This window comes from Mus caroli, chromosome 13 (genome assembly GCF_900094665.2).
Source record: "Mus caroli chromosome 13, CAROLI_EIJ_v1.1, whole genome shotgun sequence".
NCBI lineage: Eukaryota > Metazoa > Chordata > Mammalia > Rodentia > Muridae > Mus > Mus caroli.
The window spans coordinates 3905829-3922813 of NC_034582.1; positions in this window are offsets into that span (position 1 = coordinate 3905829).

Below are 16985 nucleotides of genomic sequence, written 5' to 3' on the forward strand. Positions count from 1 at the left end.
CTGTGTTCATTGGTGTTTTCCTGATGTGTTTCCTTCTCTTACAGGTTGATGAAATTCTTCTGAAAGACCACAGCACACTCAACTCAAAGTAGCTCAAATGGTCAGCTAAAATAACATCAGCATTACAGTTCCTAGAATCCAAAATGGTTGGTTGCCTGCTCCATTACCCTTATAATTTTACTGCTAATGTAGTTAGTTCACTAGCATAGTTGATTTTTCATTATGTTTTCAATTGTGGGAAAAAGGCAGTGTCCATTTCCATGCTAAAATTGGTTTTAATGTAACTTTATTGGTGGCTATTTATTGTAGAAAGTTATGAATTTCGTAATGAATGTTTCATTTAACTCTATCATCTAATTTCATCTAACTCTATCATCTATTCATCCTGCTACCTTGTTCTTTCTCCATCCTTCAAGTCCCCTTACTTTTCTGTGAGTGGCTTCTTAACTTTCATGGTAGAAATGCTTGCTGAAATTCAAACTTGGGTTCTCCAGAAGAACATCAAGTGCTCTTAACCACTCAGTCATGTTAGTAGCTCCAGGGTAATCAATCTTCCCTGCCATCCTACATCCACTTAATACCACCAGGATTCCTGAAGATTTCCTACTGAGCAACAACCGTCTACTCCAATATTAGCAGATAGAAATAATTTGGCATTGCTTATTTCAAGCTTCACTTATGGGTAAGGAATTTATAGACCAGAAATTGAACATTAAAACATGCATATTTATTCAAATAAACTTTGGTACCGCTGCAAATAACAAAATAGCAAGCTGGCTTCAATTATATTTTTATTTTTTAAGATACAATAATTAGCAAATTTGCATAATTACTAGATAAACTCACTACAGTGAAAATGTCATGAGAATATATCAAGACTGAAAATCTCTTTAGAATAAAATATGACTAATTGTTAAATCTCAAAGTGAGATCTATTTTATCTTATTGTAGTATTGACCATGTGCCTGGCTTTGTTCCTTATGACTCCCACATGTTTTAACACTGCATGTCCAACAAAAGTCATGACCTAGAAATCATGATGTTCTTGGTTTTCCATTTTATAGATGAAGAAATGGAAAGATGAAAGTAATCACACTGTATGTAGAGTCAGGGTTTGACCACAGACACTCTGTCCAGAAGTGATGCCAGTTATTACTGAAAGACACAGTCTCGGAGATAGAAGTGTTTAGATTCTTAGTATTGAGGAATTAAAAAAATACATGTTCATTTTTTTAAAAAATGACTTGATGTGACTTGAATGAGGAATGCTTCCAAAGCTTTGGCATTTGAACCCTTGGTTTCCTGTTGGTAGTGCTGGAGGAATTACCACAATGATGAGCAAACTTTGAGAGTTCATAAGTTTGCTTAACTTACAGTTCTTTCCGCTTATGTTTAAGATTGAAGATATAAATTCTATGCTTCATGCTCTCACTGTCTGAAGCTAGGACACCCACACTTTTACAGACTCCACCTCTGAGTCAATAAGCCAAAACCATCATTTTCTTCCATATGTTTTATTTGGCCATGGTGTTTTATTACAGCAACAGAAAATGACTAATGGTGGGCTTGTCGCATAAATATAAAGAATTATATAAAGAAAGATACACAACTAGACAGATTGTTGCAGAATTTAAGCACTTAGTATTGCATACAATAAATACAATAGATTGTATATTTCTTCTTTTCTAACTTTTTCCTCTAACTCACTTCATACTCTGTACTAAGCATCGATCTTAATCACTGTTACTAGGCATTGTTTCCATGTTTTGTTTCTAGTTTTGTTTGTTTTTAGGTATACAGGTCTTTTTCTCACCATCACACACGATATTGCTTTTATCTCTCACAATACAATATTCTCCTCCTGCATGCATATATTGTAGAGGAAAAAGAATGAAGGATAGTACAGCTGTAATCTTATGTACATACATTTACATTAGTACCCTGCAAAATAAACATTTCTATAGTGATGTACCTAGAAATCGCATCAGAATGGGTAGATCTCTCAGAGCTAATACTAACCTACTTGTCAAATTGATTTCCCCACTCATCACCACTGATAAAGAAAGGTTTAAATTGCTTCTCTTGGTCAGAGACTGGTTCTCTCATTCCTTGTCATTTTCTTTCCTTAGTTAAATATCTCCTGTTTAGGAAATTGACTAAGTAAAGTCAAGTAATATAAAGGTCAGCTAAAGATGCTCCTCTTCATCTCCTCTCAAATAATCTTAAATCGGAAAGCATTTCTCTTATCTTCTGCTTCCAAATTTTACACAGATTTGAATGCCTTTAAACCCATCAAAATCATTTTAGTGTTTTTATACTCTACGTACATGTAGATCTTCCTACCTATTTACTGTTTTTATTGATGGCTACTTGACTCCCACCATGGGTCACTTCCTCCCATCACTGAAAATATCTATGCTTCCTAATAGTTTCTCTTCAATTAAATGAGTCTTAAGTTCAGGTTTCCATCAGTGTTATATTGCTTTCTCTTTCCTTGACAGATCACTCCCTGTTGATACACTTTTGCCAGAACACTTGGAATCATCCAATTTCTTTCTATTTCCTGCAGCTGCAGTTGGGGTGCCGTGGCAGCTGTTTTAATGACTTCTCTTGATGTCTGAGAAATGTTTTCTGTATTTTACTAACATAAATTGACAGTGACGTTACTGAGGAAAGCCTAAGTAGCTTATGGAAGCTTTTAATCTGTTTATAAAATTGCTTAATCAGGGGCTAGAGACATAGGCTCAGTAGTTAAGAGTTCAGGTTGCTCTTCCAGAGAACCTGGTTTTGAATATTGGCACCCCCATATGGTGGCTCACAAGTCTCTGTCACTTTAATTATAGGTGTCCAGACATTCTTTTCTGCACTCTAAGGCACCATTCATGCATCTGGTACACAGAAATAATTGTAGGCAAATGCACATACACATATGATAAAATAATAATAATTGTTAAAAAGCACTTAATTATCTTCACAATGAGTTTAACCTTTGCAGACAAGCTGAAAACTATTTCCAGTTCACCTTTAGAGTATTCCACCTCCATCACACTGTGATCCAGGCTTGAAATGTTCGTCATAACCCACAAAAAATTTTTAAACTGCTGATAAAATCTACTACCATTTTAATTTCTGTTGTATTTTAAAACTCTCATTTTGTATGTATGCATGTATATATGTATGCATGTATGTATATGTGATTCTTTCATGTCATGAATTTTTTCATGAAACAGCACTTGAAATTAATAATTTGAATTTAAAATTTTAATTATGACAAATAATAAAACACACAAGTTACTATCTTACTTATTTTGTATTTATAATTCAGTGACGTCCAGCACATGCCCATGGTTGTTTGGCCACTGCCAACAATAATCCCTGGAATGTTTTTATTTCTCTATGCTGAAGTTCTGTACCCAGCATAGATGCAAGTGCCCAGTTTTATAGCTCACTCCCCACCAGACCATCACATTTCCCGCCCACACATATGACTCTGACTCCTCTGAAGACCGTTCAGGTGTATTCCTGGCATGGATTCTCCTCATCGGGTTCATTCCACTTAGCAGAATGTCCTTAAGGTTATTTCTCATAGCAACCGTGTCAGAATTTTCTGAAGAACTAAGGATAAACCATGTTTCACTGTAAATACCTACCACATGTTGTTTATCCTATGCCTCTATTTAAGGATCCCAACTTTACTTCTGTCTGTTGTGACTAATGCTGAGATGAACACAAACAGACCAATGTCTCTTCCTGACTTCGATTTCATTTTGGTGTGGTATTCTCACAAGTAAAATTGTGACAGAATATGGCAATTATGTTTGAATAACCATCATCCTATTTTCTACAGTTGCAGTAACAATTTTTCTCATAAGTCCAAAAGTACAGCAGAATAATCCCTGTTTATCACATGCTTTCCAGTGATTGCTCCTTTCTTCCTCCCTCTCTTTGTTTTACTCTCATTCTTCCTTCTTTAAAAAATATTATAGTAGCAATCTCCATTGATTGTAAAGGAAGTTTCTCGTTGTGGTTTTGCTATGCCTACCTAGTGCATAGTGGTGTTGGATACCATTTCATAAGCTGATGACTATTTGCACATTATTTTTGGAAACATGCCTATTCAAATCTTTGCACATTTTAATTTGTTTTTAGTTTCTGTTGAATTTTAACTTCACTGTTACTTTATAGCATGTCACCCTGTAATATTTTATGAGTCGTATTCTGTTTATTATAAACTGAATTTTTGTTTCCTCCTCAAAAAATATGTTACAACTGAAACACATCCATTTTGACGATATTTAGATAAACTTTATAGAATTAATTAAGCATCATTGCCATCCCAAGAGTGGGGTCTGACTCAGTTTTACTGGTAGGTGTCCTTCTTTTAAAAAATTGAAAATGGATTCTTCTCTGGTATATAACATTTCCTGATAATAGGTTTCCTTCCATCTATCCTTTCAGTTCCTTTCTACTGCCCCTCCCATCCAAACCACTCCTTTCTGACTCTCATTAAAAGAATTACAGGCTCTAACAGATAATAGTAAAATATAACAAGATAAAATATAGGATAAAACTATCACCTCAGAATTGGACAAGGCAAACAGAAGGAGGGGAGCCCGAGAAGGCACTAGAACAAGACCAACTCATTTCCACACTGAGGAATCTCATTAAAAACACTACACTGGGAGCTACAACATATAAGCAGAGGACATGGTGCAGATCTGTGTAGGTCCTGTGCATTCTGCTTCATTCTCTGTGAGTTCATGTGAGCTTTTATCATGCTGATTTAAGAGGATTGTGTTCTTGGTGTCTGGTGTCCTTCATCTTCTCTGCCTCTTATGCAGGCTTTTTCTGCCTCCTCTTCTATGGGGTTCCCTGAGCTTGAAGGGAGGGATTTGATGGAGACATCCTTTATAAACATCACTCTCTTCACAATGTCTGGCTGTGGGTCTCTGCGTTTGTTCCCATCTGCTACAGGAGGAAGCTTCTCTGATGATGGCTGAGCAAGGTACTGACCGATGAGTACAGCAGAATGTCATTAGGAATTATATATATAATGTTTATATACATGGATGAAAGTTCCTGATCCATCCCTCTAATTCTCTAATTCTCTTTCTCTCCTACAAAGCATCTGGTCCAGCTACTAGGGAAGCTCAGTAGTTCATCAACTGTGTTGGAAGTCACTTAAAGCAAACAAGACCCAGCATTTCAGTACAGGGTCCTCTGTCCCATCTTTAATTCCTTACTATAGCATTATGCAAGGAGCTATGACTCTGGGTTGAGTTTCCAGCCACTTTCAGATCTATGAGGCTTCTCAGAAAGATACTATGTCATATATCTCACTCATGTTATCTGTGAAAAAGTAACACACTGTTCTTCAATTCATGTTTTTAGAGATTTTATTTCTTCTATATCTTTCTAGAGTCTTTGTATTACTATGGCAATTTAGTTTAATTTAGACTGGTACTTCCTGAACAATAAACAAACCAATGAAAGCTAAGTCTTGGGCTCAAGGCCAGTAAATTGCAACTGAACTCACATCTCATCATCCAGTTATCAAATTGTTGGCATACCTGAAGTCACAGAATAAATTCTTGTGGTTATCAGCTACTGTAGCAAAGATTGGTGCCCTGCCTCCTTAATCTCTGGTATTATTACCTTGGGTAACTTTAGCCAATTCCAACAGAAAACTTTCTGCATCACCAAATTGGGATATATATATATATATATATATATATATATATATATATATGAAATAATTTAAAACCATGTGTGCCTGAGAGTTAGCATAAGTTAAATAAAAGTTTCTATATTATATAAAGCAATATTATATCTGTGTATAATATATGGTAAATATGTTTTAACACACTAGCCTATAGCTGACAATTCATTCTTTAGGGCAGGACAACTAAGAGTGTAGAAAAAGAAATAACTGAATAGATCAAAGGAACAGTACCAAGAGAAATAGATCTTGTCAAAGTGTGATGGCAGCAATATATAACACAGGATGAGAGTCTGTTAGATATGAATAGAGGGTTAGATATTGTAAGACTAGTTGGGTTATCAGTTGAAAGCACTGGAGAAAAATATATCAAAACTATGGGGGAAAGGAAGTTGCTTTTCAGTGCATTTCAGTGCAAAGTAGACAGAGCAGTGAAATAGATTTCTTATTTAAAGAACCACCCCCAAAAATGGAAACTTTATGAAAGAACAGCAAATTCTTACATCCCAGTGTGTTTCTGTAATGCAGCACTAACTAGTGAGCATATCACATGAGCGACATTTATGAACTCAAATTAGCATAATAAAAAGGAGAAGGGAGGCCGGGCATGGTGGAGCACACCTTTAATCCCAGCACTCGGGAGGCAGAGGCAGGCAGATTTCTAAGTTCGAGGCCAGCCTGGTCTACAAAGTGAATTCCAGAACAGCCAGGGCTACACAGAGAAACCCTGTCTCAATAAAAACCAAAAATAAACAAACAAACAAAAAAAAAAAAAAAAAGGAGAAGGGTGAACCTTTATTGCTTTATATGAGGCACAAAGGGTTATCTCTAAAACCAGTGTAAACTATTTTATATAGGTTTTCAACTAAATCATGGCACACACACACACACACACACACACACACACACACACATTGCAATTCAAACTATCAATGCTTCGGGTGGTCAATAGCCACATATGGCTAGTAGACCAGACAGATGATGCATGTCAAAGCATGTGAATGGGTGCTCAGTAACACACAAGCCTGGCTCTCGGTGCATTCTGTTACAGAGGAGGAGAAGCCTTATCAATGTGCTTATGAGCTACGTGGGAGGATTAAATCAGAAAACTCTCTGGGGAGTAAATTGACTGTTTAGATGTTAGATAATAGCTATTGCCTGTCATTTTTTAGAAAAAAATAAAAATAAAAAAAAGGAGATTGCAATTTATGACCCCAGGAAGTTGGAGGTGTCAATCATTCAAAAAAAGTAGGTGGCATATGATAAACTTCACTTTAGAATAGACTGAAAACTGTGATTTCTAAACACAGAAATTTCACATGAGTGAGCAACATATTTCCCCAACTGGAAATGATTATCATGTAACTATTCTCTGATTAGGAGTAAAGGATAATCGACTTTATCTAACTAAAGTTACAGAGATTATATTGTAAATCTAGTTAATTCAAATATAGCTATTAAACTATAGAAATGATTCAGGGGGTCAAGTGCTTGACTGGAGTTCAGATATCCAGAACCTGCACATGATAGGCTAGCTAATATGCATCTGTATGCCTATGGCAAGTTGGGAGATGGAGACAATGAATCCCCAGAGACTACTGGGTCAGCAAACCCAGTGATTCCATGTGCTTCTTAGCTTCGGAGTAAATATCCCAGGCCATGTCAATTGCAATATCTGTTCTACTTGTCCATGAAGACCAAGTTGAGCACTGGCTTCTATTTTAGAAACCTTACTCCAAACTTCCAGACTAAATCACACTGATCACTGTCTATGTTGCTGTGATCTGCATGGGTGACTAGGGAGGCAGTGGGGCTCATTGGCTGTCTATGGGATGTTACATATGCCGGGAGAGATTCAAGGAAGGAAAGAGAACAATGCATTGGTGGGATGGGTGGAAATCCATGGAGGTGCTATGAAAACCAGCCAGAGGTTATTCTAAAACCAAAAGAAAAAAAGCTACCATGTGACCAGGTAGATCACTCCTGAGCATATAGCCGAAGGACTCTAAATCATCAAACCACAGTGATACTTGTTTGTCTGGATTTGTTATTCACAATATACAAGATATGGAATCATTCTTGATATCCCTCAACAAATGAATGAGAAAAATATGCTACACACACACACACACACACACACACACACACACACACTGGAAATTGGTTCTGCCTCAGCGAATGAAGTAATATCACTTTCAACATGAGATCATCATGATATATAAAAAATGCCAGACTCATAAGGCCAAATTTGACATGTTAATTTCACACATGAAATCTGCATTTAAGTACATACAAAAGCACATGCAGACAGGAGAAAGGAAAATGAAAAAGACTTGGGGATAGGGAGGGAAACTAAAGGGATGTAGAAAGAGGAACCAGTGATGGCAGAAAGAAATATAAAATACTGTTATCTTTTTTTCTTCAGAATGCAGGAAATCTGAAGAGAGATTGTTTGTGGGTAATGAGGGTCACCAGAATGACTCAGGAACAAGAAAGGGGGAAAAGAATTGGTTAGTGGGGAATAGCAATGCACATTGTGTATGAAAAGCTCTAATAAAACAATATAAATTTAAGGTTACTTTTCTTATTGCCCTGGTCTCCTTCTGAGTTACAGGACAAAGCCATGGAACCACATGGTGTGGTAGGTCATTTTATGTCAACTTGCTAAATCATTTGGAAAGAGGGAATCTCAGTTGAAAAAAAGCTCTCATCTAATTGGCCTATGGGCAACCCTGTGGAGAATTTTCATTGATAATTGCTATGGTAGGGTCTACCTGACTGTCACCAGTTTTGTACATTTGTTGGTGGTCCTAGATGCTATCAGAAAGTGGGCTGAGTAAGCCTAAAAGACCAAGCCAGTAGGCAGCATTCTACCATGGCTTCTGCAACAATTCTTGACTCCAGACTCCTGCCTTTTCTTCCTCCACTTCCCCTGCCTTCCTTCAGTGATAGAATGTGACCTGAGAGCTGTAAGATGAATAATCCCATCCTTCCCCAAGTTGTTTTCACCAATTTTTTTTATCACAGTCACGAAAACCCTAAGCCAAACTCTAATGCTCCCTAACCTATTGTGGCTTTGATTTAAAAAATGAAGTATGTCTGTATTTTGTGTGCATATATGTAAGAAGAGGTCATGAGATCCCTGGAACTAGAGTTACAGACATATGTGAACTGCAGGTGGATGCTGTGAATGGAACCTTGGTCTTCTGGAAGAGTAGCCAGTACTATTAACTGCTGACTGGTCTCCAGCCCCATGGCCTTACTTACTTCTTAATATGTTCTCTACTGCAATAGCCAGTGAAGTTATAAATTAATCTGAGATGACAATGAAGAGAACTTTTAAAATAACATATAGGATACTTTCAGTATATTTTAAACTAGGTGAAAATGTACAGGCTTGTAGAAAGGCATAGTAAGCATCTTAATACAGGAAACGCAGCTGCAGAAAATCCTGTGGGGAGCCTTCATGATCCTTACCTCTCATTCTTCCTGGAGGATGTGCTAAACAGGAGGGAATCGAGTACCATTTTGCGTGTTGTCTGATAATATTTCCTCATTTCCTTTACATATTTTAATGTAATCAGTACAGTTCACATCTGCATAGCAATCAAATTAACAAGTCAACATAATCCCATGAAATGCTGAAGAACCAAATAATCAAATTCAGGTTAATATTAATTACTATAGTTTCTGCACCTGGATTCAGGAAATAGAATGAAACATAGGAGGTCAGCATTAAGAAAGCATATATCCTTTTAATATGACAGTCATTGAAAAGGAAAAACCTTACAGATGACAAATTCATCAGGAGCTATGTGGGCTTAGGAAGGAGAGAACTGAATATAAGAGGGACAAGATGATCTTCAGGGTGGCAGAAGAGTCCTCTATAAGAGGGAGTCCACTGGAAATGATCTATACTACTGTGCTTCTAGCAAACTGTGACACTTAATACATAAAGGAGAGAAACCTATGAAACCCAACTAAGAAAAAAAACACAACAACACACACAAGGACACACACACACACAGAGAGAGAGAGAGAGAGAGAGAGAGAGAGAGAGAGAGAGAGACAAAGACAGAGAGACAGACACACATACACCAGGAAATAAAATGACAAAACTTCAGAATATCTGGGGATTCCAAGATGAATTTCAAAGTATGTGAGTGAATGTAACTCTACTAAATGAATTAACCAGACAGAAACAGACATATGAATGTGTAACTCATCGAAATGACTCTGAAAGTGAATGATAAAAGAGGAACAAACACTATATTCTAGCAGTTAAAGTTGTTGCTTAGAGGGAAACACATCTAAAGCTACATTGCATGTGTGCAAGAAGGCAGTACTTAAGGGAACAAATAGCAGACAGTAGGAATGTAGTTCTTTGTGTTGGAAGCAGCTACAGGTAAAGAAGCTGAATAAGGGTAGAATGTTCCACGTGACAATGGCTCACAAACATAGAACTCATGCTTGACATACTATCAAACAGATAAATATATGGAGCCATAATTACACCTATTCATCTATAAATGTGTTGGGATAGACAGTTACATTCCAAGACTGACAGTTGACTGTCTTTGGAACAACACTTCTAATAATGCCATACAGTTTCCAGTGCAAGATTTGCCTTGCTCTGTTTGTTGATATGGGTTCAACCTAGATGCTGCTGCATGCTAGGAAAATTGCTACAACACATTTGAATCCAGGTCAGGATTATTAATCATGTTCTAGTAGAGAAATCAATGAGTAAAATGTGACTTTAGGATTGGGCTGGAAAAACTCAAGATGAGCTTTGAGCATTCTTTAAAACACAGTTGGGATGGTCTCAAACAATAGAAATTCATGTCTGAGTCATAAGAATCTAAATGGATAATTCCAAAAATAATTAAAATAGAGCATACCCATATATTATATTCAAAGTAATTCAATGTGATTTTTGTTGACACATCATCCTTATGGTAGGTAGTGAGCATCCTATTATAGAAATACTGACTGTGGGTATGAGTGTTCACTGAAGAAATACCATGAAGGGTGGGATACCAATTTAACAATGGAGAAACTAGAAAATACATCAAGTGGAGCTTAATGTTATAATTGTATATTAGTCACATGGTAGTCACAAGATTGTGTTAGTCATCATTGCATTATATGAAAAGATACCTTGTTTCCTTCACTGTTAGCCTTCCTGAGAAATTGATGCTCAAATTAAACCACATGCAGCTTTCTAACTACATCATCACGGTTAATTCTGGGTTTCCTGCTACAACAGATCAGGATAGGACCCTATCAGTCAAAAGGCTACTGGTAGAAACTAATGCCCCATTCATATAATGGGTACATCCCAACTAACTATAGCCTTTCTCCACACTTTCCCCCACACTCTCAGTGGAACCTTGTTTACATGGAATTCTCTACCCTTGATCAACAGACCAGAGATCAGATACAGCCTGGCTACAGGCTCCTGCCATGAAACCTTCCTCCCTTTGTCTGAGACCTTGAAGAAGAGAACACTCTGCCTCCTGGGTCTGAACTCTCATCAAAACCTCACTAGACTGTCCATTGACCTATGGCCAATGGACCCTTCTCAGACCCTGGCACTCAGTTATCACTCTGTGTTCTTGTCATTATCCACCTCAGTGTGGCTCCTTAACTGCAGACCTGTGACTTTTCAAGAATAAAACAAGGAGGCAAATGCTTATGGATCTTTCAGCTCATCTCATGTTACATTGGGTACCATGGCATATGTAGTTCTCACATGAAGCTATCTGCCTCCCCCACATTTATAGCAGAAGTGTAGTTTGGTCTTCATGTGGGTGCCCCAACAATTGTAGCAGGGGCTGTCCCTGATCTATTGCCTGCCTGTGGATCCTGTTCTTGGTCTTGTCTGGGCTTCCTGTTCCTGCTTTGGTGGATGAGGATATGCCTAATCTTGCATGAATTGATGTGCCAGAATGAGTTGGTACCCAATGGTGTCCTCCTCCTTCTCAGAGGAGAAGGAAAGGGGAAGATGGGGAGGGGCCGTTTGAGAGGGTATGGGAGGGAGGCTTTGATAAGGATGTAAAGTGATTAATTAATTAATTAATTAATTAATGGGGAAAAATAACATGGAGAGAAGTGAGTTTGTATCTTATGCCCCTCAAACTTCCAAGAAGGAAAATATACATATTTAGAGGGAAGAAAGTGGTAGCATAAGATTTGTTCAGTCTCTTAACAGACACCTCCTTCCATGGGACAGACATAAAGCAATATTATTTACCTTGCAAGGAAAGAACAATGTACAGAAAACTAACCTGAAGAGAACTGTGAGAGGACTTGTTGACTTCTAACTTCCTTTGCAGCTCCACGTCTTACCACAGACACAGAAGAATGGGGTAGATTCACAGTCTTGAACAAGATAGCTTATACCCAAGCCATCACAATTTTGTTCTTAGACAATTTTATCAATCATCTATAAAATATCCAGCATGATTTTAAATTTTGGGTTCTTTCATTGTTATTTTATTATAGAACTCAGACACCACCTATACTGGCTAGTTTTGTGTCAACTTGACACAGCTGGAGTTATCACAGAGAAAGGAGCTTCAGTTGAAGAAATGCCTCCATGAGATCCAACTGTAAAGCATTTTCTCAATTAGTGATCAAGGGAGAAAGGCCTCTTGTGGGTGGGATCATCTCTGGGCTGGTAGTCTTGGTTCTATAAGAGAGCAGACTGAGCAAGTCAGAGGAAGAAAGCCAGTAAAGAACATCCCTCCATGGCCTCTGCATCATCTCCTGCATTCGAACCTCCTTGAGTTCCAGTCCTGACTTCCTTGGTGATGAAAACAGTATGGAAGTGTAAGCCGAATAAACCCTTTCCTCCCCAACTTGCTTCTTGGTCATGATGTTTGAGCAGGAATAGAAACCCTGACTAAGACACCACCTGAATGCTGTATGGCACTGATTAATTTTATTTTAGATAATTAACAGAGTATAGCCATTTTGTATTGAACTTAACTGGTATTTAGGGTAGTCCCTTTCAGTTTTATTATCAATGAGAAGTCATGGTCAAACAAGACGAAAAGGATAATAATGCTGTCACCTCTGTCACACCTACATGTCTCCTATGAACTTTTGTTGTGTTCTTTCTCTTCTTTTCCCTTTTCCATTTCTTCTTTGCTGCCATTCTTTTTTTTTTTTTTTTTTTTTGCCCTTTCCATATGTGTAAGCATGTGCCCCCAAGCTGCCCAGTCCTCATGTCATCCCCTCCATAGATAGCATAGATAGCCTGGAGAGTCCTATGGACATCTTCTGGCTTTTGTCTCTCACAAAGGAACTCTTAATTAGTAATAAGAGTAGCAATGTCAGAGGTCAGCAGTTTGCATGTCCTGAAATTGACTTCTTAAATCCCATTCCCACATCTAAGCCACAATTAGACTTGCCAGGAAAGTGATACTGACCTGCCATTAGGTATTGACTTCTGTGTTCACTGGGACAGTTACTACTTGGTAGGACTTGTCTATTCTGCCTTCCGTAACAATGTCCTTACTCAGAGAGTGGCAATGTAATAAGTGGGCATAGCCAGAGGAATCCAATGAATTTTCTCAAAATGACTCAAATATAAAATTTAAAATATCTTATTTAAGAGAGATATGATTCTAAACTTTAAAAGTATGTTTCTGGAGAACTTACTCAGTGGTTAAGAGTACTTGCTGCTCCTACAGAGAACCCAGGTTTAATTCACAGCATCTACATGGCTGTTCACAACCAACTGTATCTCTAATTTCAGGGGATCCAACACCCTCTTCTGGCCTCCAAGGTCATCAGGCATTCATGTTGTACACAACAAACGTTCATAGGCATAATATGTAAATAAATACACATATATACCAGCATGAGCTTAGTGAGCACACATACACAGGGCACACCCCTTAACAACAGCACTTATGAAGTCTTCTGGGTTTGTTTGCTACTTTCAACCTCAGCTATATTGTTGTTCCTCTCTAACTCCTTCTGTTCCTTTGTTATTTACTCATTTTCAGAATTATCTTATTTTCCACTGTCCTTTAGTATTAGGATATTTCACACAAATCTTTGATGACATTAAATTTATTAATTTTGAGAGAGCAGTCCACGCAGGAGAGAACATGGGCTGCAGAAGCAACAGAGCTTCCTGAACAGGGTCACTTCAGGCCTTCATCCTCAGTCCCCACTAAAAAGACATACACTAAAAGAATGGCTACTTAAACAGGACCCAACATTTTGCTGCATACAGGAAAATCACCTCAGTGACAAAGACAGACACTACCTCAGAGTAAAAGGCTGGAAAACAAATTTCCAAGAAAATAGTCTGAAGAAACAAGCTGGAGTAGCCATTCTAATATTGAATAAAATCAACTTGCAACCCAAAGTTATCAAAAAAGACAAGGAGGGGCACTTCATACTCTTCAAAGGTAAAATCTTCCACAATAAACTCTCAATTCTGAATACCTATGCTCCAAATACAAGGGCAGACACATTCATTAAAGAAACTATAGTAAAGGTCAAAGCACACACTTCACTGTACATTAATAGTGGAAGATTCCAACACCCTACTCTCATCAATGGATAGATCCTGGAAACAGAATCTAATTAGAGACATAGTGAAGCTAACAGAAGTTATAAACCAAATGGAGTTAACAGATATCTACAGAACATTTTATCCTAAAACAAAAGGATATGCCTTCTTCTCAGCACCTTATGGCACCTTCTCAAAAACTGACCATATAACTGGTCATAAATCAGGACTGAACAGATACAAGAAGATTGAAATACTCCCATGCATCCTATGGACTCAGGCTGGTCTTAATAATAGAAAGTCCACAAACATGGAAGCTGAACAACACTATACTCAATGATAACGTGGTCATGGAGGGAATAAAGAAATAAAGACTTTTTAGAATTTAATGAAAAGGAAGCCACAACATACCCAAACCTATAGGGCACAATGAAACCTGTCCTAAGAGGAAAACTCATAGCTCTGAGTGCCTCCAGAAAGAAACTGGAGAGAGCACACACTAGCAACTTGACAGCACAACTGAAAGCTCTAGAACAAAAAGAAGCAAATAGACTCAAGAGTAGTAGGAGCAGGAAATAACCAAACTCAGGGATGAAATCAAACAAGTAGAAACAAAAAGAACTATACAAAGAGCCAACAAAACCAGGAATTGGTTCTTTGAGAAAAATTAACAAGATACATAAACCTTTAGTCAAACTAACCAGAAGCCACAGAGACAGTATCCAAATCAACAAAATCAGAAATGAAAAGGGAGACATAACAACAGAAGCAGAGGAAATCCAAAAAAATCATCAGTTCCTCCAACCAAAGCCTATACTCAGCAAAACTAGAAAATCTAGATGAAATGGACAACCTTCTAGACAGATACCAGGTAACAAAGTTAAAAAGACAGAATTTTCAACAAATGATGCTGGCTCAACTGGTGGTTGGCATGTAGAAGAATGCAAATTGACTCACTCTTATCTCCTTATAAAAGGCTCAGGTCCAAATGGATCAAGGACCTCCACATAAAACCAGACAAACTGAAACAAATAGACGAGAAAGTGGGGGAGATCCTTGAACACATGAGCACAGAGGAAAATTTCTTGAACAGAACACTAATAGCTCATGCTCTAAGATCAAGAATTGACAACTGGGACCTCATAAAATTGCAAAAGTTCTATAAGGCAAAGGACACTCTCAGTAGGATAAAATGGCCACCAACATTTTGTGAAAAGATCTTTGCCAATCCTACATCTGATAGAGCCTAATATCCAATATATACAAAGAACTCAAGAAGTCAGACTCCAGAGAACCAAGTAACCCTATTAAAAAAATAGGGTACAGAGCTAAACAAAGAATTCTCTACTGAGCAATATCCAATGGCTGAGAAGCACCTAAAGAAATGTTCAACATCCCTAGTTATCAGGAAAATGCAAATCAAAACCATCCTGAGATTCTCCATTACACCAGTCAGAATGGCTAAGATCAAAAACTCAAGTGACAGCAGATGCTGGCAAGGATGTGGAGAAAGAGGTACATTCCTCCATTATGTCTGGGATTGCAATCTGTTACAACCACTCTGGAAATCAATTTGGTGGTTCCTCAGAAAATTGGACATAGTACTACCTGAGGAACCCAGCTATACCACACCTGGGTATATACCCAGAAGATGCTCCAACATGTAATAAGGACACACGCTCCTCTATGCTCATAGCAGCCTCGTTTATAATAGCCAGAATTTGGAAAGAATGCAGATGTCCTTCAACAGAGAAATGGATACAGAAAATGTGGTACATTTACACAATGGAATGATGAATTGATGAATTCATGAACTTCTTAAGCAAATGGATGGAACTAGAAAATATCATCCTGAGTGAGGTAACCCAATCACAAAAGAGCACACATGGTATATACTTACTCATAAGTGGATATTAGCCCAGAAGCTCAGAATACCCAAGATACAATTCACAGACCACATGAAGCTCAAGAAGAAAGAAGACCACAGTGTGGATACTTCTGTCCTTCTAGAAGAGGGATCCAAATATCCATGGGAGGAGATACAGAGACAAAGTTTGGAGCAGAAACTGAAGGCAAGGTCATCCAGTGACTGTCCCACCTGGGCATCTAACCCACAAACAGTTACCAAACCCAGACACTATTGTGGATACCAAGTGCTTACTGACAGGAACCTGATACAAGCTATCTCCTGAGAGGCTCACAGCCGTCCATTGAACTGAGCACAGGGTCCCTAATGGAGGAACTATATAAAAGACCCAAGGAGCGGAAGGGGTTTGCAGCCTTATAGGAGGAACAACAATATGAACCAACCAGTACCGTATGATCTCCAAGGGACTAAACCACCAACCAGACAGCAGACAAGAAGGGAGTCAAGGCTTTAGCTGCATATGTAGCTGAGGATGAACTTGTGGGACATCAATGAGAAGAGAGACCCTTGGCTTTGTGAAGTCTCGATGCCCCAGTGTATGGGAATGCCAAGACAGGAAAGCAGGAGTGGGTGGGTTAGTGAGCAGCGGGAGGGGTATGTGATAGGGAGGATTTTGGAGGGAAAATGAGGAAAGGGGATAAAATTTGAACTTAGTATACCTGAGATATAAGATACAATTTGCAAAACACATGAAACTGAAGAAGAACGAATACCAAAGTGTGGACACTTTGCCCCTTCTTAGAATTGGGAACAAAACACCCATGGAAGGAGTTACAGAGACAAAGTTTGGAGCTGAGACAAAAGGA